This window comes from Scyliorhinus torazame, chromosome 22 (assembly GCF_047496885.1).
Source record: "Scyliorhinus torazame isolate Kashiwa2021f chromosome 22, sScyTor2.1, whole genome shotgun sequence".
In the NCBI taxonomy this organism is placed as follows: Eukaryota; Metazoa; Chordata; class Chondrichthyes; order Carcharhiniformes; family Scyliorhinidae; genus Scyliorhinus; species Scyliorhinus torazame.
Genome location: NC_092728.1, coordinates 3,317,246 through 3,342,522, shown reverse-complemented (window position 1 = coordinate 3,342,522; position 25,277 = coordinate 3,317,246). Strand labels below are relative to the sequence as shown.

General features: G+C 53.9%; 2 protein-coding genes and 1 long non-coding RNA gene across 3 annotated transcripts in view; 2 read left to right on the top strand and 1 right to left on the bottom strand.

The window, feature by feature from the left end:
- LOC140398883 (properdin-like) overlaps positions 1 to 15,703 on the top strand; it is an 84,171-nt gene extending 68,468 nt beyond the window's left edge. Inside the window, exon 10 of the mRNA XM_072487826.1 lies at positions 13,309 to 15,703. The gene's annotated coding sequence lies outside the window, so the exon portion shown is untranslated. The remainder of the gene's footprint in view (positions 1 to 13,308) is intronic.
- Positions 1 to 25,277, top strand: part of LOC140399406 (rho guanine nucleotide exchange factor 3-like) — a 930,630-nt gene that overhangs the window by 303,665 nt on the left and 601,688 nt on the right. The window lies entirely within an intron of this gene.
- LOC140398882 (uncharacterized) lies at positions 16,838 to 24,507 on the bottom strand. The gene is made up of 2 exons (XR_011937595.1): positions 24,347 to 24,507; positions 16,838 to 20,056 (listed from the first exon to the last, which is right to left on the bottom strand). It is a non-coding gene; the product is annotated as an uncharacterized lncRNA (long non-coding RNA).

Below are 25,277 nucleotides of genomic sequence, written 5' to 3'. Positions count from 1 at the left end.
TGGTCCCACATACACTGACTCTCATTGGGGTACGGGTTCCACACACACTGACTCTCACTGGGGTACGGGTCCCACACACACTGACTCTCACTGGGGTACGGTTTCCACACACGCTGACTCTCACTGGGGTACGGGTCCCACACACGCTGACTCTCACTGGGGTACGGGTCCCACACACACTGACTCTCACTGGGGTACGTGTCCCACACACACTGACTCTCACTGGGGTACGGGTCCCACACACACTGACTCTCACTGGGGTACGTGTCCCACACACATTGACTCTCACTGGGGTACGGGTCCCACACACACTGACTCACTGGGGTACGAGTTTCACACACACTGACTCTCACTGGGATACGGGTCCCACACACACTGACTCTCACTGGGGTACGGGTCCCACACACACCGACTCTCACTGGGGACGGGTTCCACACACATTGACTCTCACTGGGATACGGGTCCCACACACACTGACTCTCACTGGGGTACGGGTCCCACACACACCGACTCTCACTGGGGACGGGTCCCACACACACTGACCCTCACTGGGGTACGGGTCCCACACACACTGACTCTCACTGGGGTACGGGTCCCACACACACTGACTCTCACTGGGGTACGGGTTCCACACACATTGACTCTCACTGGGATACGGGTCCCACACACACTGACTCTCACTGGGGTACGGGTCCCACACACACCGACTCTCACTGGGGACGGGTCCCACACACACTGACTCTCACTGGGGTACGGGTTCCACACACACTGACTCTCACTGGGGACGGGTCCCACACACACTGTCTCTCACTGGGGTACGGGTCCCACACACACTGACTCTCACTGGGGTACGGGTCCCACATACACTGACTCTCACTGGGGTACGGGTCCCACAGACACTGACTCTCACTGGGGTACGGGTCCCACAGACACTGACTCTCACTGGGATACGGGTTCCACACACACTGACTCTCTCTGGGGTACGGGTCCCACACACACTGACTCTCACTGGGGTACGGGTCCCACAGACACTGACTCTCACTGGGATACGGGTTCCACACACACTGACTCTCACTGGGGTACGGGTCCCACACACACTGACTCTCACTGGGGAACGGGTTCCACACACACTGACTCTCTCTGGGGTACGGGTCCCACACACACTGACTCTCACTGGGGTACGGGTCCCACAGACACTGACTCTCACTGGGATACGGGTTCCACACACACTGACTCTCACTGGGATACGGGTTCCACACACACTGACTCTCACTGGGATACGGGTTCCACACACACTGACTCTCACTGGGATAGGGGTTCCTCACACACTTGTTATGGGCCAGGGTTTAGAGAACCCCAATGTGTATCATGGAGGTCACCTGACCCACAACTTTTAATAGATTGTGGTATGGGGAGCACACGGCCCACTCTACAGGTGTGGCACAGCAGAAATGGTAAAGTATTTTTCAAAGCAAAACAGTGTTTATTCTATGAACTCAAGTTAACCTTTTTTAAAACAAACAGTGAACATCTTAGCGACCATCAATTCAAATACAAACCCGAAAGACTACAACACTAAGTAATCCTTTAAGCTTTCCTTTTAACATCCATGTGTCTTAAAAACAAAACCTTTATCAGAAGCACATCAGGTTAAAGTCACTACTGAGAACATTTATAATTCTGAATTCACCAAATGATCAAGAGATAGTCTTTTGATGGCAGAGAGAACAGCAGTACACCTGCTCTGTCTGGCTTCAGCTCCAACACTGAAAACAAAACTAAAACACACCCTGCAGCCTGCTCAAAAACAAAAGTAAAAAGCTGACAGACAGCCCAGCTCCACCCACTCTCTGACATCACTGCAGTAGTAAACACCCATTTCTTAAAGATACTCTTACTACCGATATTTATATACACACCCATTTATAAATACCCATTTCTTAAAGGTACTCTCACATGACACCTCCCCCCAAGAAAAAACAATAAACCATCAACTTCAAGATGGTTTCATTTTTCACCTTTTCACTATCCTTTAAGAAATGCACACAGTGAATATACTTTTTATTTCAAAAAACAACACATGCGAACAGGTATAATAATATAGTCCTTTTTTTTTCTTCTTCCTCCAATTGAAATCCTTCTCGATTGACAGTCTCTTTGAACAAGAAGGTCTCTGCACGATCCATCCATTTCTCTTTAAAGTCAGATACTTTAGTTCAATCTGATCACAGAGTTCCTTGTAATTCTCCAACACAGGAGCATTGGTTATCACAGCTTACAGGCAGTCAAATGCCTGTTGAAAGTCCGCTGTCCATTGACATTTTTGACATTTCTTCAGCAAGTCCATCAGTGGAGCGACCACGCTGCAAAACCTTTGCACAAATGTTCGGTCAAATCCACTCATGCCAAGAAATCGCATGATTTCCCTTCGCCTTGAGGGTATCGGAAACTCCTTAAGGAAAGTGACTTGGGCTTTTCCAAATTCACTTTTGGCTAGGTTTACCACCAAACCCGCCTCCTGAAGTCGATCGAATAACTCCATCAGATGTTTTAAATGTTCTGTCCATGTCTGGCTGAAGACTACCAGATCGTCGATGTATACCGCACAATTGGGTAATCCTGAAACAACTTTGTTAGTTAACCGTTGAAATGTGGCTGGGGCGTTTTTCGTGCCAAATGGCATAATTTTGAATTGGTATATACCATCTGGAGTCACAAAAGCTGAAATCTCCTTCGCCCTTTCGGATTAAGGTACCTGCCAGTAACCTTTAAGTAAATCCAGTTTGGAAATAAAAGCTGATTGTCCCACTTTCTCAATGCAATCCTCCAAACGTGGGACAGGATAAGAGTCCGTTCTTGTAACTGCATTAACCTTTCTATAGTCCACACACAACCGTTGGGTACCGTCTGGTTTAGGTACCATCACTATGGGTGAGCTCCATTGGCTGCAACCCACTTCAATTATGCCATTTTTCAGCATACTCTCAATCTTTTTGTTAACCTGTGCCAATTTTAAAGGGTTAAGTCTGTATGGATGTTGTTTGATTGGAACAGCATTTCCCACATCAACATCATGGATAGCCATTTTAGTACTTCCCAATTTATCTCCACAAACTTGCCCATGTGATATCAATAACTCTTTCAGGTCAGTTCGTTTTTCCTCTGGAAGGTAACTTAACAATTCATCCCAATTTTTAAGAACATCCTCGTTTTCCAATTTAATTTGAGGTATGTCAAATTCACAGTCATCTGGATTTGGTTCTTCGCTTTGAGTTAGAAGCATTAAAACCTCCTCCTTTTTCTCTCCTTCCCTTTCAAAGTACCTTTTAAGCATATTCACATGACACACTCGGTGAGTCTTCCTTCTATCTGGTGTTTTTACCACATAATTCACCTCACTTAATTTCCTTTCAATCTGATACGGTCCACAAAACCTTGCTTTTAAAGGTTCACCTACCACTGGTAACAACACTAAACCTTTATCCGCACTGGCAAAACTACGAACTTTGGATTTCTTGTCCGCTACCCATTTCATCACATTTTGTGCAACTTTTAAATGTTGTCTAGCCAATTCACCTGCTCTATTTAATCGTTCCCTAAAATTTGACACGTAATCCAATAATGTAATTTCCGGTTTCTCACCCACCAATTTTTCCTTGATCAATTGAAGTGGTCCTCTTACCTCATGACCAAAAATTTGTTCAAAAGGACTAAATTTGGTTGACTCATTAGGTGAATCCCTAATTGCAAACAGTACGAATGGAATTCCTTTATCCCAATCCTCTGGATAATCGTGACAATAAGCCCTCAACATTGTCTTTAATGTCTGATGCCACCTTTCTAATGCTCCCTGCGATTCTGGATGGTACGCAGTTGATTTAAATAGTTTTATCCCTAAACTATCCATAACTTCTTTGAATAACCTTGAGTAAAATTTGATCCTTGATTCGATTATATTTCTGTGGGTAGTCCATATCTAGTAAAGAATTTAAGTAACTCCTCCACAATCCTCTTAGCTGTAATATTACGTACTGGAATGGCCTCTGGAAACCTAGTAGACACATCCATTATAATCAAAAGATATTGATTCCCACTTTTTGTTTTAGGAAGCGGTCCTACGCAATCAATTAGGCCCCTTGTAAAAGGTTCCTCAAATGCTGGAATGGGTATTAAGGGCGCTGGTTTTATCACTGCTTGAGGTTTCCCTATCATTTGACATGTGTGACATGATTGACAAAATTTAACTACATCTTTATGTAGTCCAGGCCAATAAAAATGTTTCTGGATTTTATCTTGAGTTTTCCTTATTCCCAAATGACCTCCCACTGGTACCTCATGTGCAACTCGCAACACCTCCTTTCTATACCCTGCCGGCAATACTACTTGATGAACTTCTGCCCACTTTTCATCCGCCTGCATATCAACAGGTCTCCATTTTCTCATCAAGACATCACTTTTACGGTAATAACACTCTGGTGTACTCTCAGACTCCTCTTCCGTATATGCTTTCTGATATATCCATTTTATTTCTACATCTTTCTGTTGTAACTCCGCCAATTTTCCTGAACCGAAAATATCCGCCTCATCCTCCACCTGTTCTTGTTCTTTTTCAACCCTCTGATCAAAAATCGTTTCTGATAATTGCACTTCAACTTCATCTTCACTCTTTGATTTCTCCTCTTGTCTTAACCTGTGACTTTGTGACCTTGTTACCACACAATCCAGAAAAATCCCAGGATATTCGTCCTTCAACACTTCAGTTGTCTGATTTTCCACTGGCTTATCCACCACAGTAGGCATCACTCCCACCTGCGATCCAGTTATATCATTACCCAAGATAAACTGTATTCCTGGACAAGATAGTTTATCTATTACTCCTACTACCACTTCACCACTCTTCACTGGACTTTCCAACCTTACCGTATATAATTGAACACTACTCCTCTCACCCTGAATTCCACATATTACCACCTTTTCTGGCAACATTCTTCCCAAACTACATAACTCCTCATCTCTTACTATTAAAGATTGACTAGCCCCTGTATCTCTTAAATTTGTAACTTCTTTACCTGCTCCTCCTGATACACATGAGTAAACTTTACCCACACAAGTAAATTCTTTCACCTCTTGATTTGAACAGGCTGTACAATCTTTTGTACCTCCTTCGCTTCCCTTGGGCTTTCCTTTACCACTTTAACAAACCCCACTGTCTTATCCTGTTTTACCACATCAGCCTTCCCAGTGCTTTTCTTCAACCACCAACACTGTGACTTTACATGGCCTAGTTTATTACAGTGAAAACATCTGAAACTTTTCATTTCTTTTCCACCCTCCTGGATTTCTTTTTTAATCTGAGGTACACTCTCTTTATTGTCTCCCATCAGATCACCTTTACCTTTACCACTTGAGTATTTCTCATGGCCCCAGTTTCTATCCCTCACCGGCTGAAACTGATGTCGGAAACCAAGCTTTGATTTATGAACTAATTCATAATCATCTGCCATTTCTGCTGCTAATCTCGCAGTTTTAACCCTCTGCTCTTCCACATGAGTTCTCACTACAACAGGAATTGAATTTTTAAACTCCTCCAAAAGTATAATTTCTCTGAGAGCTTCATACGTTTGGTCCATTTTCAAAGCCCTTATCCAATTATCAAAATTACTCTGTTTGGTCCTTTCAAACTCCATGTATGTTTGACCAAATTCTTTCCTTAAATTTCTAAACCTTTGTCTGTAAGCTTCAGGCACTAATTCATATGCACCTAAGGTGGATTTTTTAACCCCCTCATACGTCCCAGATACCTCCTCCGGTAGTGATGCAAACACTTCACTAGCTCTACCTACCAACTTTGTTTGAATCAATAATACCCACATGTCCTGTGGCCATTTCATTTGTTTAGCCACCTTCTCAAATGAAATGAAAAGGCTTCTACCTCCTTCTCGTCAGACCTTGGCAATGCTTGGACATATTTAAACAGATCCCACCAAGCCTTCGACTATGACGCTCTTTCTCACTATCCTCATCACTATCATCCAACTGTACGTTTCCCTTTACATCTGCCAATTTTAACTGACTGTCATGTTTCATGGCCATTTTCTGAAGTTCAAACTCCCTCTCTTTATCTTTTTCCCTGATCTGTATCTCCCTTTCCCTTTCTTTTTGTTCTGCTAGGGCTATTCTTTCTTTTCTCCTTTCTTCTCTCTCCTTTTCTTTTTCCTCTCTCTCTCTCTTTCTGCTCTATCTTTTTCTTTCTTTTTCCGCTCCCTCTCTCTCTCTCTCTTTCTCTTTCCTCTCTTTCGAATTCAAGTTGCTTTAATTCTTTCTCATGTTCCATTTGTTTAATTTGCAACTGAATTTTTGTCATTTCCAATGAGTAAAACTCTATCTCAGGCAACTTTAAATGCTTAACCACCGCCATAATTACCTCATCTTTTCGCATTTTGTCAGGTAATGTTAACTGCAATGTTATTGCCAAATCTAACAGTCTGTTTTTAGTCTCTGTCCGTTACCTACTGCGTGTGACCGTCTCCGCCCTCAAAAACTTCTGAGCCTCTGAAAGAGCCATTGTCCACAACACACTCCCCACTTATACTAGAATACCACACCTGAAAAGCCACAATATGCTCACCCCTCACTGTCTTTAAGTTCACTAAGCCAATCCAATAGATAGACTTTTATCCCCCTCGAGCCCCCAATTTGTTATGGGCCAGGGTTTAGAGAACCCCAATGTGTATCATGGAGGTCACCTGACCCACAACTTTTACTAGATTGTGGTAAGGGGAGCACACGGCCCACTCTACAGGTGTGGCACAGCAGAAATGGAAAAGTATTTTTCAAAGCAAAACAATGTTTATTCTATGAACTCAAGTTAACCTTTTTAAAACACGCAGTGAACATCTTAGCGACCATCAATTCAAATACAACCCCCAAAGACTACAACACTAAGTAAACCTTTAAGCTTTCCTTTTTAACATCCATGTGTCTTAAAAACAAAACCTTTACCAGAAGCACATCAGGTTAAAGTCACTACTGAGAACATTTATAATTCTGAATTCACCAAATGATCAAGAGATAGTCTTTTGATGGCAGAGAGAACAGCAGTGCACCTGCTCTGTCTGGCTTCAGCTCCAACACTGAAAACAAAACTAAAACGCACCCTGCAGCAAACAGCCTAGAACAAAAGTAAAAAGCTGACAGACAGCCCAGCTCCACCCACTCTCTGACATCACTGCAGTAGTAAACACCCATTTCTTAAAGATACTCTCACATGACAGACTGACTCTCACTGGGGTACGGGACCCACACACACTGACTCTCACTGGGGTACGGGTTCCACACACACTGACTCTCACTGGGGTACGGGTCCCACACACACTGACTCTCACTGGGGTACGGGTCCCACACACACTGACTCTCACTGGGGTACGATTCTCACACACACTGACTCTCACTGGGATACGGGTCCCACACACACTGACTCTCACTGGGGTACGGGTCCCACAAACACTGACTCTCACTGGGGTACGGGCCCCACACACACTGACTCTCATTGGGGTACGTGTCCCTCACACACTGACTCTCACTGGGGTACGGGTCCCACACACTGACTCTCACTGGGGTACGGGTTCCACACACACTGACTCTCACTGGGGTACGGGTTCCACACACACTGACTCTCACTGGGGTACGGGCCCCACACACTCTGACTCTCACTGGGGTACGGGTTCCACACACACTGACTCTCACTGGGGTACGGGTCCCACACACACTGACTCTCACTGGGGTAAGGGCCCCACACACACTGACTCTCACTGGGGTAAGGGCCCCACACACACTGACTCTCACTGGGGTACGGGTCCCACACACACTGACTCTCACTGGGGTACGGGTCCCACACACACTGACTCTCACTGGGGTACGGGTCCCACACACACTGACTCTCACTGGGGTACGGGTTCCACACACACTGACTCTCACTGGGGTACGGGCCCCACACACTCTGACTCTCACTGGGGTACGGGTTCCACACACACTGACTCTCACTGGGGTACGGGTCCCACACACACTGACTCTCACTGGGGTAAGGGCCCCACACACACTGACTCTCACTGGGGTACGGGTCCCACACACACTGACTCTCACTGGGGTACGGGTCCCACACACACTGACTCTCACTGGGGTACGGGTCCCACACACACTGACTCTCACTGGGGTACGGGTCCCACACACACTGACTCTCACTGGGGTACTGGTCCCACACACACTGACTCTCACTGGAGTACGGCTCCCACAAACACTGACTCTCACTGTGGTACGGGCCCCACACGCACTGACTGTCACTGGGGTACGGGTCCCACACACACTGACTCTCACTAGTATACGGGTCCCACACACACTGACTCTCACTGGGGTACGGGTCCCACACACACTGGCTCTCACTGGGGTACGGGTCACTCACACACTGACTCTCACTGGGGTACGGGTCCCACACACACTGGCTCTCACTGGGGTACGGGTCCCACACACACTGACTCTCACTGGGGTACGGGTCCCACACACACTGACTCTCACTGGGGTACGGGTCCCACACACACTGACTGTCACTGGGGTACAGGTCCCACACACACTGACTCTCACTGGGGTACGGGTCCCACACACACTGACTCTCACTGGGGTACGGGTCCCACACACACCGACTCTCACTGGGGTAAGGGTCCCACACACACTGACTCTCACTGGGGTACGGGTTCCACACACACTTACTCTCACTGGGGTACGGGTCCCACACACACTGACTCTCACTGGGGTACGGGTTCCACACACACTGACTCTCACTGGGGTACGGGTCCCACACACACTGACTCTCACTGGGGTACGGGTCCCACACACTCTGACTCTCACTGGGGTACTGGTCCCACACACACTGACTCTCACTGGGGTACGGGTCCCACACACACTGACTCTCACTGGGGTACGGGTCCCACACACACTGACTCTCACTGTGGTACGGGTCCCACACACACTGACTCTCACTGGGGTACGGGTCCCACACACACTGACTCTCACTGGGGTACGGGTTCCACACACACTGACTCTCACTGGGGTATGGGTCCCACACACACTGACTCTCACTGGGGTACGGGTCCCACACACACTGACTCTCACTGGGGTACGGGTCCCACACACACTGACTCTCACTGGGGTACGGGTCCCACACACACTGACTCTCACTGGAGTATGGGTCCCACACACACTGACTCTCACTGGGGTATGGGTCCCACACACACTGACTCTCACTGGGATACGGGTTCCACACACACTGACTCTCACTGGGGTACGGGTCACACACACACTGACTCTCACTGGGGTACGGGTCCCACACACACTGACTCTCACTGGGGTCCGGGTCCCACACACACTGACTCTCACTGGGATACGGGTCCCACACACACTGACTCTCACTGGGGTACGGGTCCCACACACACTGACTCTCACTGGGATACGGGTCCCACACTGACTCTCACTGGGGTACGGGTCCCACACACACTGACTCTCACTGGGATACGGGTTCCACACACACTGGCTCTCACTGGGGTACGGGTCCCACACACACTGACTCTCACTGGGGTACGGGTCCCAAACACACCGACTCTCTCTGGGGTACGGGTCCCACACACACTGACTCTCACTGGGGTACGGGTCCCACACACACTGACTCTCACTGGGGTACGGGTCCCACACACACTGGCTCTCACTGGGGTACGGGTCCCACACACACTGACTCTCACTGGGGTACGGGTCCCAAACACACCGACTCTCTCTGGGGTACGGGTCCCACACACACTGACTCTCACTGGGGTACGGGTCCCACACACACTGACTCTCACTGGGGTACGGGTCCCACACACACTGACTCTCACTGGGGTACGGGTCCCACAAACACTGACTCTCACTGGGGTACGGGTCCCACACACACTGACTCTCACTGGGGTACGGGTCCCACACACACTGACTCTCACTGGGATACGGGCCCCACACACACTGACTCTCACTGGGGTACGGGTCCCACACACTGACTCTCACTGGGGTATGGGTTCCACACACACTGACTCTCACTGGGGTACGGGTCCCACACACACTGACTCTCACTGGGGTACGGGTCCCACACACACTGACTCTCACTGGGGTACGGGTCCCACACACTGACTCTCACTGGGGTATGGGTTCCACACACACTGACTCTCACTGGGGTACGGGTCCCACACACACTGACTCTCACTGGGGTACGGGACCCACACACACTGACTCTCACTGGGGTACGGGTCCCACACACACTGACTCTCACTGGGGTACGGGTCCCACACACACTGACCCTCACTGGGGTACGGGTCCCGCACACACTGACTCTCACTGGGGTACGGGTCCCACACACACTGACTCTCACTGGGTTCCGGGTCCCACACACACTAACTCACTGGGGTACGGGTCCCACACACACTGACTCTCACTGGGGTATGGGTCCGACACACACTGACTCTCTCTGGGGTACGGGTCCCACACACACTGACTCTCACTGGGGTACGGGTCCTACACACACTGACTCTCTCTGTGGTACGGGTACTACACACACTGACTCTCACTGGGGTACGGGTCCCACACACACTGGCTCTCACTGGGGTACGGGTCCCACACACACTGACTCTCACTGGGGTACGGGTCCCACACACACTGACTCTCACTGGGGTACGGGTCCCACACACACTGACTCTCACTGGGATACGGGCCCCACACACACTGACTCTCACTGGGGTACGGGTCCCACACACTGACTCTCACTGGGGTATGGGTTCCACACACACTGACTCTCACTGGGGTACGGGTCCCACACACACTGACTCTCACTGGGGTACGGGTCCCACACACACTGACTCTCACTGGGGTACGGGTCCCACACACACTGACTCTCACTGGGGTACGGGTCCCACACACACTGACTCTCACTGGGGTACGGGTCCCACACACACTGACTCTCACTGGGGTACGGGTCCCACACACACTGACTCTCACTGGGGTACGGGTTCCACACACACTGACTCTCACTGGGGTATGGGTCCCACACACACTGACTCTCACTGGGGTACGGGTCCCACACACACTGACTCTCACTGGGGTACGGGTCCCACACACACTGACTCTCACTGGGGTACGGGTCCCACACACACTGACTCTCACTGGAGTATGGGTCCCACACACACTGACTCTCACTGGGGTATGGGTCCCACACACACTGACTCTCACTGGGATACGGGTTCCACACACACTGACTCTCACTGGGGTACGGGTCACACACACACTGACTCTCACTGGGGTACGGGTCCCACACACACTGACTCTCACTGGGGTCCGGGTCCCACACACACTGACTCTCACTGGGATACGGGTCCCACACACACTGACTCTCACTGGGGTACGGGTCCCACACACACTGACTCTCACTGGGATACGGGTCCCACACTGACTCTCACTGGGGTACGGGTCCCACACACACTGACTCTCACTGGGATACGGGTTCCACACACACTGGCTCTCACTGGGGTACGGGTCCCACACACACTGACTCTCACTGGGGTACGGGTCCCAAACACACCGACTCTCTCTGGGGTACGGGTCCCACACACACTGACTCTCACTGGGGTACGGGTCCCACACACACTGACTCTCACTGGGGTACGGGTCCCACACACACTGGCTCTCACTGGGGTACGGGACCCACACACACTGACTCTCACTGGGGTACGGGTCCCAAACACACCGACTCTCTCTGGGGTACGGGTCCCACACACACTGACTCTCACTGGGGTACGGGTCCCACACACACTGACTCTCACTGGGGTACGGGTCCCACACACACTGACTCTCACTGGGGTACGGGTCCCACAAACACTGACTCTCACTGGGGTACGGGTCCCACACACACTGACTCTCACTGGGGTACGGGTCCCACACACACTGACTCTCACTGGGATACGGGCCCCACACACACTGACTCTCACTGGGGTACGGGTCCCACACACTGACTCTCACTGGGGTATGGGTTCCACACACACTGACTCTCACTGGGGTACGGGTCCCACACACACTGACTCTCACTGGGGTACGGGTCCCACACACACTGACTCTCACTGGGGTACGGGTCCCACACACTGACTCTCACTGGGGTATGGGTTCCACACACACTGACTCTCACTGGGGTACGGGTCCCACACACACTGACTCTCACTGGGGTACGGGTCCCACACACACTGACTCTCACTGGGGTACGGGTCCCACACACACTGACTCTCACTGGGGTACGGGTCCCACACACACTGACCCTCACTGGGTTCCGGGTCCCACACACACTAACTAACTGGGGTACGGGTCCCACACACACTGACTCTCACTGGGTTCCGGGTCCCACACACACTAACTCACTGGGGTACGGGTCCCACACACACTGACTCTCACTGGGGTATGGGTCCGACACACACTGACTCTCTCTGGGGTACGGGTCCCACACACACTGACTCTCACTGGGGTACGGGTCCTACACACACTGACTCTCTCTGTGGTACGGGTACTACACACACTGACTCTCACTGGGGTACGGGTCCCACACACACTGGCTCTCACTGGGGTACGGGTCCCACACACACTGACTCTCACTGGGGTACGGGTCCCACACACACTGACTCTCACTGGGGTACGGGTCCCACACACACTGACTCTCACTGGGATACGGGCCCCACACACACTGACTCTCACTGGGGTACGGGTCCCACACACTGACTCTCACTGGGGTATGGGTTCCACACACACTGACTCTCACTGGGGTACGGGTCCCACACACACTGACTCTCACTGGGGTACGGGTCCCACACACACTGACTCTCACTGGGGTACGGGTCCCACACACACTGACTCTCACTGGGGTACGGGTCCCACACACACTGACTCTCACTGGGGTACGGGTCCCACACACACTGACTCTCACTGGGGTACGGGTCCCACACACACTGACCCTCACTGGGGTATGGGTCCCACATACACTGACTCTCACTGGGGTACGGGTCCCACACACACTGACTCTCACTGGGGTACGGGTCCCACACACACTGACTCTCACTGGGGTACGGGTCCCACACACACTGACTCTCACTGGGGTATGGGTCCCACACACACTGACTCTCATTGGGGTATGGGATTGAATGGTCTGGGGATTGTCTGTTGAATGATTTGAGCTATTTGTAATTATTATTTCTTATTCAGAGGAAGCTCCTTTTCGTGAAGACTGGGCTTTGACATTTTTCACCCAACTGTCAGATCGATCCTTCAATGCTGCTTTGACCAGGGGCTGACCGGGACTCGCTCTGTCTCTCTGTGTCTCACTCTGTCACTCTGTGTTTCAGTCTGTCTCTCTGTGTCTCGCTCTGTCTCTCTGTGTCTCACTCTGTGTCTCGCTCTGTCTCTCTGTGTCTCACTCTGTCTCTCTGTGTCTCGCTCTGTCTCTCTGTGTCTCACTCTGTGTCTCGCTCTGTCTCTCTGTGTCTCACTCTGTCTCTCTGTGTCTCGCTCTGTCTCTGTGTCTCACTCTGTCTCTCTGTGTCTCATCTCTGTGTCTCACTCTGTCTCTCTGTGTCTCGCTCTGTCTCTCTGTCTCACTCTGTCTCACTCTCTCTGTGTCTCACTGTGTCTCTCTGTGTCTCGCTCTGTCTCTCTGTGTATCTCTCTCTCTGTGTCTAACGCTGTCTCTCTATGTCTCACTCTGTCTCTCTGTGTCTCTCTACGTCTCACTCTGTCTCTCTGTGTCTCTCTACGTCTCACTCTGTCTCTCTACGTCTCGCTCTGTCTCTCTGTGTCTCACTCAGTGTCTCACTCAGTGTCTCACTCAGTCTCTCACTCTGTCTCTCACTCTGTCTCTCACTCTGTCTCTCTATGTCTCACTCTGTCTCTCTGTGTCTAACTCTCTCTCTGTGTCTCACTCTGTGTCTCACTCTGTCTCTCTGTGTCTCACTCTGGCTCTCAGTCTCACTCTGTGTCTCACTCTGTCTCTCTGTGTCGCTGTGTCTCACTCTGTCTCTCTGTGTCTCGCTCTGTCTCTCTGTGTCTCACTCTGTATCTCTGTGTCTCACTCTGTATCTCTGTGTCTCGCTCTGTCTCTGTGTCTCACTCTGTGTCTCACTCTGTGTCTCACTCTGTCTCTCTGTGTCTCACTCTGTCTCTCTGTGTCTCACTCTGTGTCTCACTCTGTGTCTCTCTGTGTCTCTGTGTCTCACTCTGTCTCTCTGTGTCTCGCTCTGTCTCTGTGTCTCACTCTGTGTCTCACTCTGTCTCTCTGTGTCTCACTCTGTCTCTCTGTGTCTCGCTCTGTCTCTCTGTGTCTCACTCTGTGTCTCACTCTGTCTCTCTGTGTCTCACTCTGTGTCTCACTCTGTGTCTCACTCTGTGTCTCACTCTGTCTCTCTGTGTCTCACTCTGTGTCTCGCTCTGTGTCTCTCTGTGTCTCGCTCTGTCTCTCTGTGTCTCACTATGTCTCACTCTGTCTCTCTGTGTCTCTCTGTCTCTCTGTGTCTCACTCTGTCTCGCTCTGTCTCTCTGTGTCTCTCTGTGTCTCACTCTGTCTCTCTGTCTCTCACTCTGCCTCGCTCTGTCTCTGTGTCGCAATCTGTCTCTCTGTGTCTGACTCTGTCTCTCTGTGTCTCACTCTGTCTCTCTCTGTGACTCGCTCTGTCTCTCTGTGTCTCGCTCTGTCTCGCTCTGTCTCTGTCTGTCACTCTGTCTCCCTCTGTGTCTCGCTCTGTCTCTGTGTCTCACTCTGTCCATCTGTCTCTGACTCTGTCTCACTCTGTGTCTCGCTCTGTCTCTGACTCTGTCTCTGACTCTGTCTCTCTCTCTGTGTCTCGCTCTGTCTCTGACTCTGTCTCTCACTCTGTCTCTGTCTCTGTGTCTCGCTCTGTCTCTGACTCTGTCTCTGTCTCTGTGTCTCGCTCTGTCTCTGACTCTGTCTCTGTGTCTCGCTCTGTCTCTCACTCTGTCTCTGTCTCTGTGTCTCGCTCTGTCTCTGACTCTGTCTGTCTCTGTGTCTCGCTCTGTCTCTGACTCTGTCTCTGTCTCTGTGTCTCGCTCTGTCTCTGTCTCTGACTCTGTCTCTGTCTCTGTGTCTCGCTCTGTCTCTGACTCTGTCTCTGTCTCTGTGTCTCGCTCTGTCTCTGACTCTGTCTCTGTCTCTGTGTCTCGCTCTGTCTCTGACTCTCTCTGTCTCTGTGTCTCGCTCTGTCTCTGTCTCTGACTCTGTCTCTGTCTCTGTGTCTCGCTCTGTCTCTGACTCTGTCTCTGTCTCTGTGTCTCACTCTGTCTCTGTCTCTGACTCTGTCTCTGTCTCTGTGTCTCGCTCTGTCTCTGACTCTGTCTCTGTCTCTGTGTCTCACTCTGTCTCTGTCTCTGACTCTGTCTCTGTCTCTGTGTCTCGCTCTGTCTCTGACTCTGTCTCTGTCTCTGTGTCTCGCTCTGTCTCTCTGTGTCTGACTCTGTCTGTCTCTGTGTCTCTGTCTCTGTCTCTGTCTCTCTCTGTGTCTCGCTCTGTCTCTCTGTCTCTCTCTTCCTCCCTCTCTCTCTGTCTGATTGGTGATAGCTGTTAAGCTGATAGTAAAAACTTTCTGCATCATCTCGTTGTCTCGAGTGAAATGTTTGGTTTCTTTTCAGGGGCCTGACTCAGTAACAGAGACATCGCCCCCACTCAGCTTAATTTTCCTGCCGTGCACCAATGCCCTCTATACACACACACCCTGTCCCTGCACCGTGGGACCCACCCCCTGGTGTCCCTGCACCGTGGGACCCTCCCCCTGGTGTCCCTGCACCGTGGGGCCCTCCCCCTGGTGTCCCTGCACCGTGGGACCCTCCCCCTGGTGTCCCTGCACCGTGGGGCCCTCCCCCTGGTGTCCCTGCACCGTGGGGCCCTCCCCCTGGTGTCCCTGCACCGTGGGACCCTCCCCCCTGGTGTCCCAGCACCGTGGGACCCTCCCCCCGGTGTCCCTGCACCGTGGGGCCCTCCACCTGGTGTCCCCGCACCGTGGGGCCCTTCCCCTGGTGTCCCCGCACCGTGGGACCTTCCCCATGGTGTTCCCGCACCGTGGCACCCTCCCCCTGGTGTCCCTGCACCGTGGGGCCCTCCCCCTGCTGTCCCTGCACCGTGGGGCCCTCCCCCTGGTGTCCCTGCACCGTGGGGCCCTCCCCCTGGTGTCCCTGCACCGTGGGGCCCTCCCCCTGGTGTCCCTGCACCATGGGACCCTCCCCCTGGTGTCCCTGCACCGTGGGACCCTCCCCATGGTGTCCCCGCACCGTGGGACCCACCCCCTGGTGTCCCTGCACCGTGGGGCCCTCCCCCTGGTGTCCCTGCACCGTGGGGCCCTCCCCCTGGTGTCCCTGCACCGTGGGACCCTCCCCCTGGTGTCCCTGCACCGTGGGGCCCTCCCCCTAGTGTCCCTGCACCGTGGAACCCTCCCCCTGGTGTCCCTGCACCGTGGGGCCCTCCCCCTGGTGTCCCTGCACCGTGGGAGCCTCCCCCTGGTGTCCCTGCACCGTGGGGCCCTCCCCCTGGTATCCCTGCACCGTGCGACCCTCCCCCTGGTGTCCCTGCACCGTGGGGCCCTCCCCCTGGTGTCCCTGCACCCTGGGGCCCTCCCCCTGGTGTCCCTGCACCGTGCGACCTTCCCCCTGGTGTCCCTGCACCGTGGGGCCCTCCCCCTGGTGACCCCGCACCGTGGGGCCCTTGTTCTGAAAACTATTTGAACTGACTCTGTTGTGGTTATCCTGTTTTGGAACCTTTATTGAAGAACTGTGAAAATGTGGGATCTTTGTGAGCAATATGTCCATCACGCTCCCCATTATAAATACTGTGAGCTGGTGTGAAATCCAGGCTGGGACAGATTGTTCCTGACGACTCGCTGTCCATTCCCGTGCTGGAGATATTCCTGCCTCTGAACGCTCACGCACTGACCAATGAAGAATTCTCCTGTTTGGTGCAAGAGTCGAGTCTTCGGAGTTCCCAGGGAGAGTGGGGGAATCTGCTCCCAGTACACAGGCATTTCCTGTTTCCATAGTTATTAATTAGCACCAGAATCTTCTGTGACATTGAGGGTCAGAGGGAGAAGTCCCCAAAACCCGCTCTACACCCCTCTCCCAAAAAACACGCGAATCCCACTCCAGGGCCCTGGGTGCAGGAATCATCCCCGGATCCACAGGCAGCTTTACTCTGTATCTAACCCCGTGCTGTACCTGTCCTGGGAGTGTTTGACGGGGACAGTGTAGAGGGAGCTTTACTCTGTATCTAACCCTGTGCTGTACCTGTCCTGGGAGTGTTTGATGGCGACAGTGTAGAGGGAGCTTTACTCTGTATCTAACCCTGTGCTGTACCTGTCCTGGGAGTGTTTGATGGGGACAGTGTAGAGGGAGCTTTACTCTGTATCTAACCCCGTGCTGTACCTGTCCTGGGAATGTTTGATGGGGACAGTGTAGAGTGAGCTTTACTCTGTATCTAACCCCGTGCTGTACCTGTCCTGGGAGAGTTTGATGGGGACAGTGTAGATGGAGCTCTACTCTGTATCTAACCCCGTACTGTACCTGTCCTGGGAGTGTTTGATGGGGACAGTGTAGAGGGAGCTTTACTCTGTATCTAACCCCGTGCTGTACCTGTCCTGGGAATGTTTGATGGGGACAGTGTAGAGGGAGCTTTACTCTGTATCTAACCCCGTACTGTACCTGTCCTGGGAGTGTTTGATGGGGACAGTGTAGAGGGAGCTTTACTCTGTATCTAACCCCGTGCTGTACCTGTCCTGGGAGTGTTTGATGGGGACAGTGTAGAGGGAGCTTTACTCTGTATCTAACCCTGTGCTGTACATGTCCTGGGAGAGTTTGATTGGGACAGTGTAGATGGAGCTTTACTCTGTATCTAACCCTGTGCTGTACATGTCCTGGGAGAGTTTGATTGGGACAGTGTAGCGGGAGCTTTACTCTGTATCTAACCCCGTGCTGCACCTGTCCCGGGAGTGTTTGATGGGGACAGTGTAGAGGGAGCTTTCCTCTGTATCTAACCCCGTGCTGTACCTGTCCTGGGAGCGTTTGATGGAGACAGTGTAGAGGGAGCTTTACTCTGTATCTAACCCCGTGCTGTACCTGTCCTGGGAGAGTTTGATGGGGACAGTGTAGATGGAGCTCTACTCTGTATCTAACCCCGTACTGTACCTGTCCTGGGAGTGTTTGATGGGGACAGTGTAGAGGGAGCTTTACTCTGTATCTAACCCCGTGCTGCACCTGTCCTGGGAATGTTTGATGGGGACAGTGTAGAGGGAGCTTTACTCTGTATCTAAACGTGTGCTGTACCTGTCCTGGGAGAGTTTGATGGGGACAGTGTAGATGGAGCTCTACTCTGTATCTAACCCCGTACTGTACCTGTCCTGGGAGTGTTTGATGGGGACAGTGTAGAGGGAGCTTTACTCTGTATCTAACCCTGTGCTGTACATGTCCTGGGAGAGTTTGATTGGGACAGTGTAGATGGAGCTTTACTCTGTATCTAACCCTGTGCTGTACATGTCCTGGGAGAGTTTGATTGGGACAGTGTAGATGGAGCTTTACTCTGTGTCTAACCGTGTGCTGTACCTGTCCTGGGAGTGTTTGATGGGGACAGTGTAGACGGAGCTTTACTCTGTATCTAACCCCGTGCTGTACCTGTCCTGGGAATGTTTGATGGGGACAGTGTAGAGGGAGCTTTACTCTGTATCTAACCCCGTGCTGTACCTGTCCTGGGAGTGTTTGATGGGGACAGTGTAGAGGGAGCTTTACTCTGTATCTAACCGTGTGCTGTACCTGTCCTGGGAGAGTTTGATGGGGACAGTATAGATGGAGCTCTACTCTGTATCTAACCCCGTACTGTACCTGTCCTGGGAGTGTTTGATGGGGACAGTGTAGAGGGAGCTTTACTCTGTATCTAACCCTGTGCTGTACCTGTCCTGGGAGAGTTTGATTGGGACAGTGTAGAGTGAGCTTTACTCTGTATCTAACCCCGAGCTGTACCTGTCCTGGGAGTGTTTGATGGGGACAGTGTAGAGGGAGCTTTACTCTGTATCTAACCCTGTGCTGCACCTGTCCTGGGAGTGTTTGATGGGGACAGTGTAGAGGGAGCTTTGCTGTGTATCTAACCCCGTGCTGTACCTGTCCTGGGAGTGTTTGATTGGGACAGTGTAAAGGGAGCTTTACTCTGTATCTAACCCCGTGCTGTACCTGTCCTGGGAGTGTTTGATGGGGACAGTGTAGAGGGAGCTTTACTCTGTATCTAACCCCGTGCTGTACCTGTCCTGGGAATGTTTGATGGGGACAGTGCAGAGGGAGCTTTACTCTGTGTCTAACCCCGTGCTGTGCCTGTCCTGGGAGTGTTTGATGGGGACAGTGTCGAAGGAGCTTTACTCTGTATCTAACCCCGTGCTGTACCTGTCCTGGGAGTGTTTGATGGGGACAGTGTAGAGGGAGCTTTTCTCTGTATCTCACCCCGTGCTGTACCTGTCCTGGGAGTGTTGGATGGGGACAGTGTAGAGGGAGCTTTACTCTGTATCTAACCCCGTGCTGTACCTGTCCTGGGAGTGTTTGATGGGGACAGTATCGAAGGAGCTTTCCCCAGGTCAATGAGTTAATACTAAAAATGAGAGAATGTGTTGGCTAAGGGCTGTGGATTGTGGAGGTGAATTGATGTGTAAAGAATGGTGTGTGGGTTACACAGTGAAGTCTTGCTGTGCCTGTGGATCAGCTGTTCCCTCTTCACAATCTATGCTCAGCTCAGAGATCTGCTCCAGTGAAGTGTCAAAGAGTCCAGTCTGCTCGGGCTGTGGGACCATCACATCCCGATCATTGACGATTGCTTGTCGAATGCAGGACACCCATTGTTGCTTATTGAAGGCATCATTGGCCTGGAGTGTGTGAGACTGTCCGCGGGACCTGTCCCGGAAACTCACCCGGAAAATATTCTTCGCTGTGGATAGACATCAAATAAACATAAACTCATCAAAGGTTCAGCCCCTCCCCCTAACCCCCCTATACCCCTCCCCCTAACCCCCCCATACCCCTCCCCCTAACCCCCCCATACCCCTCCCCCTAACCCCCCTATAGCCCTCCCCCTAACCCCCCCATACCCCTCCCCCTAACCCCCCCATACCCCTCCCCCTAACCCCCCCATACCCCTCCCCCTAACCCCCCTCTATACCCCTCCCCCTAACCCCCCCATACCCCTCCCCCTAACCCCCCCATACCCCTCCCCCTAACCCCCATATACCCCTCCCCCTAACCCCCCTCTATACCCCTCCCCCTAACCCCCCCATACCCCTCCCCCTAACCCCCCCATACCCCTCCCCCTAACCCCCCTATACCCCTCCCCCTAACCCCCCTCTATACCCCTCCCCCTAACCCCCCTATACCCCTCCCCCTAACCCCCCTCTATACCCCTCCCCCTAAACCCCCCATACCCCTCCCCCTAACCCCCCCATACCTCTCCCCCTAACCCCCATATACCCCTCCCCCTAACCCCCCTCTATACCCCTCCCCCTAACCCCCATATACCCCTCCCCCTAACCCCCCTCTATACCCCTCCCCCTAACCCCCCCATACCCCTCCCCCTAACCCCCCTCTATACCCCTCCCCCTAACCCCCCTATACCCCTCCCCTAACCCCCCTATACCCCTCCCCCTAACCCCTCTATAACCCTCCCCCTAACCCCCGCTATACCCCTCCCCCTAACCCCCCTATACCCCTCCCCCTAACCCCCTCTATACCCCTCCCCCTAACCCCCCCATACCCCTCCCCCTAACCCCCCTCTATACCCCTCCCCCTAACCCCCCTCTATACCCCTCCCCCTAACCCCCTCTATACCCCTCCCCCTAACCCCCCCATACCCCTCCCCCTAACCCCCCCATACCCGTCCCCCTAACCCCCCTCTATACCCCTCCCCCTAACCCCCTCTATACCCCTCCCCCTAACCCCCCTCTATACCCCTCCCCCTAACCCCCTCTATACCCCTCCCCCTAACCCCCCCATACCCCTCCCCCTAACCCCCCTCTATACCCCTCCCCCTAACCCCTCTATAACCCTCCCCCTAACCCCCCCATACCCCTCCCCTAACCCCCCCATACCCCTCCCCCTAACCCCCCTCTATACCCCTCCCCCTAACCCCTCTATAACCCTCCCCCTAACCCCCCCATACCCCTCCCCCTAACCCCCCCATACCCCTCCCCCTAACCCCCCCATACCCCTCCCCCTAACCCCCCTCTATACCCCTCCCCCTAACCCCTCTATAACCCTCCCCCTAACCCCCCCATACCCCTCCCCCTAACCCCCCATACCCCTCGCCCTAACCCCCCTCTATACCCCTCCCCCTAACCCCTCTATAACCCTCCCCCTAACCCCCCCATACCCCTCCCCCAACCCCCTCTATACCCCTCCCCCTAACCCCCTCTATACCTCTCCCCCTAACCCCCCCATACCCCTCCCCCAACCTCCTCTATACCCCTCCCCCTAACCCCCCTATACCCCTCCCCCTAACCCCCTCTATACCCCTCCCCCAACCCCCTCTATATCCCTCCCCCTAACCCCCTCTATATCCCTCCCCCTAACCCCCCTATACCCCTCCCCCTAACCCCCTCTATACCCCTCCCCCTAACCCCCCTCTATAACCCTCCCCCTAACCCCACTATACCCCTCCCCCTAACCCCCCTATACCCCTCCCCCTAACCCCCCCCATACCCCTCCCCTAACCCCCTCTATACTCCTCCCCCTAACCCCCCTATACCCCTCCCCCTAACCCCCCTATACCCCTCTCCCTAACCCCCCCATACCCCACCACCTAACTCCCCCTTAAACCCCTCCCCCTAACCCCCTCTATACCCCTCCCCTAACCCCCCCTCTATAACCCTCCCCCTAACCCCACTATACCCCTCCCCCTAACCCCCCTATACCCCTCCCCCTAACCCCACTATACCCCTCCCCCTAACCCCCTCTATACCCCTCCCCCTAACCCCCCCATACCCCTCCCCAACCCCCCCTCTATACCCCTCCCCTATCCCCCTCTATACCCCTCCCCTAACCCCCTCTAACCCCTCCCCCAACCCCCCCTATACCCCTCCCCCCAACCCCCTCTATACCCCTCCCCCAACCCCCTCTATACCTCTCCCCCTAACCCCCCATACCCCCCATTCCCTCTATATCCCTCCCCCAACCCCCTCTATACCCCCTCCCCCTAATCCCCCTCTATACTCCTCCCCCTAACCTCCTCTATACCCCACCCCCAAACTCCCACTATACCCCACCCCCAACCCCCTCTATACCCCTCCCCCAACCCCCTCTATACCCCTCCCCCTATACCCCTCCCCCAACCCCCTCTATACCCCTCCCCCTAACCCTCTATACCCCTCCCCCTAACCCCCCCTATACCCCTCCCCCTAAACCCCCTCTATGCCAAAACCCCCTCTATACCCCTCCCCCTATACCCCTCCCCCTAACCCCCTCATACCCCTAACCCCCTCTATACCCCTAACCCCCTATACCCCTCCCGCAACCCCCTCAATACCCCCTCCCCCTAACCCCCTCTATACCCCTCCCCCAACCCCCCTCTATACCCCTCCCCCTAACCCCCCACTACTCCTCCCCCTCAACCCCCTCTATACCCCCTCACCCTAACCCCCTCTGTACCCCTCCCCCTAACCCCCCACTACCCCCCCCTACCCCCCACTACACCCCTCACTACTCCACCCTAACCCCCTCTATACCCCTCCCCTAACCCTCTATATCCCTCCCCTAACCCCCTCTATACCCCTCCCCCTAACCCCCTCTATACCCCTCCCCTAACCCCCTCTATACCCCTCCCCTAACCCCTTCTATACCCCTCCCCTAACCACTTCTATACCCCTCCCCAACCCCTCTATACCCCTCTCCCCTAACCCCCTCTATACGCCTCCCCAACCCCCCTCTATACACCTCCCCAACCCCCTCTATACCCCTCCCCCCAACCCCTCTATACCCCTCCCCCCAACCAACCTCTATACCTCTCCCCCTAACCCCCCCATACCCCTCCCCCAACCACCTCTATACCCCTCCCCCAACCCCCTCTATACCTCTCCCCCTAACCCCCCCATTCCCCTCCCCCAACCCCCTCTATACCCCTCCCCCCAACCACCCCTCTATACCTCTCCCCCTAACCCCCGATACCGCTCCCCCAACCACCTCTATACCCCTAACCCCCTCTATACCTCTCCCCCTAACCCCCCCATACCCCTCCCCAACCACCTCTATACCCCTCCCCATACCCCTCCCCCTAACCCCCTCTATACCCCTCCCCCTAACCCCCTCTATACCCCTCCCCCTAACCCCCTCTATACCCCTCCCCCGAATCCCCTCTATACCCCTCCCCCAACCCCCTCTATACCCCTCCCCCAACCCCCTATATACTCCTCCCCAACCCCTTCTATACCCCTCCCCCCAACCCCTCTATACCCCTACGCCTCCCCAACCCCCTCTATACCACTCCCCCTATACCCCCTCTATACCCCTCCCCTAACCCCCACTATACCCTCCCCCCTAACCCCCTCTATACCCCTCCCCCCAACCCCTCTATACCCCTCCCCCCCAACCCCCTCTATACCCCTCCTCTAACCCCCTCTATACCCCCTCCCCCAACCCCTCTATAGCCCCTCCCCTAACCCCCTATACCCCTCCCCCCAAACCACCTCTATACCTCTCCCCTAACCCCCCCCATACCCCTCCCCCCAAACCCCTCTATACCCCTCCCCCTAACCCCCTCAATACCGCTCCCCCCAACCCCCTCTATACCCCTCCCCTAACCCCCTCCCCCCAACCCCTCTATACCCCTCCCCTAACCCCCTCTATACCCCTCCCCTTAACCCCCTCTATACCCCTCCCCCCAAAGCCCCTCTATACCCCTCCCCCCTAACCCCCTCTATCCCCCTCCCCCAAACCCCCTCTATACCCCTCCCCCTAACCCCCTCTATACCCCTCCCCTAACCCCCCTCTATACCCCTCCCCCAACCCCCTTTTTACCCCTCCCCCTAACCCCATCTTTGTCCCTCTCCCCATACCCCTCTCTATAACCCCTCCCTCCAAACGCCTTTAATACCCCTTTGCAATTCCACCACTCTCAACCTCTCTCTAACCCCATCTTACCATGGCTCCCTCTACCCTCTTACCCCATTCCCCCCTCTCCCTCCCCATCCTCCTCCTCTCTCCCTACACCCCCCTCCCCTCCCCCTCCCATTACCTCTCTCATTGCTGTTGCTGAACGCCCCTCGGATGGAGCCCCCGACTCGAGTCTCTCCGTCAGGGAGGTCCTCCAGGACCAGCTGGTGGACTGGGATGGGCGTGCGGTAAACCTGGAACATGGGCAGCTCATTGTGAGTGACCGGGCGAGTCACCACCAGGCAGCCCCTCAAACCAGGAAGACCCACAGCTTCTTGGGAAGGAAGAGTCAGGGTTAGAGAACGGGCAGGAGAGGGGGGAAAGGGTGTGTGTGTGGGTGTGTGGGTGTGTGGGTGTGGGTGTGGGTGTGTGTGTGTGTGAGTGTGTGGGTGTGTGTGTCTGGGTGTGGGTGTGTGTGGGTGTGGGTGGGTGTGTGTCTGTGGGTGTGTGGGTGTGTGTGTGGGTATGTGTGTGGTATGTGTGGGTGTGTGTGTGTGGGTGTGTGGGTGTGGATGTGTGTGTGTGTGTGTCTGGGGTGTGTGGGTGTGGGTGTGGGTGTGTGTGTGTGTGAGTGTGTGGGTGTGTGGGTGTGGGTGTGTGTGTGCGTGGGTGTGTGGTGTGTGTGGGTGTGTGGTGTGTGTGGGGGTGTGTGTGTGGGTGTGTGTGTGTGGTGTGTGTGTGGGTGTGTGTGTGTGTGTGTGTGGGTGTGTGTGTGGGGGTGGGTGGGTGTGTGGGTGTGTGTGTGTGTGTGTGTGGGTGGGTGTGTGGGTGTGTGTATGTGTGGGTGTGTGTGTGGGTGTGGGTGTGTGTGTGAGTGTGGGTGTGTGGGTGTGGGTGTGTGTGTGTGTGGATGTGTGTGTGGGTGTGGGTGTGTGTGGGTGTGTGGGTGTGTGTGTGGGTGTGTGTATGGGTGTGTGGGTGTGTGTGTGTGGGTGTGTGTGTGTGGGGAGGGTGGGTGTGTGTGGGTGTGTGTATGTGTGGGCGTGTGTGGGTGTGTGTGTCTGTGGGTGGGT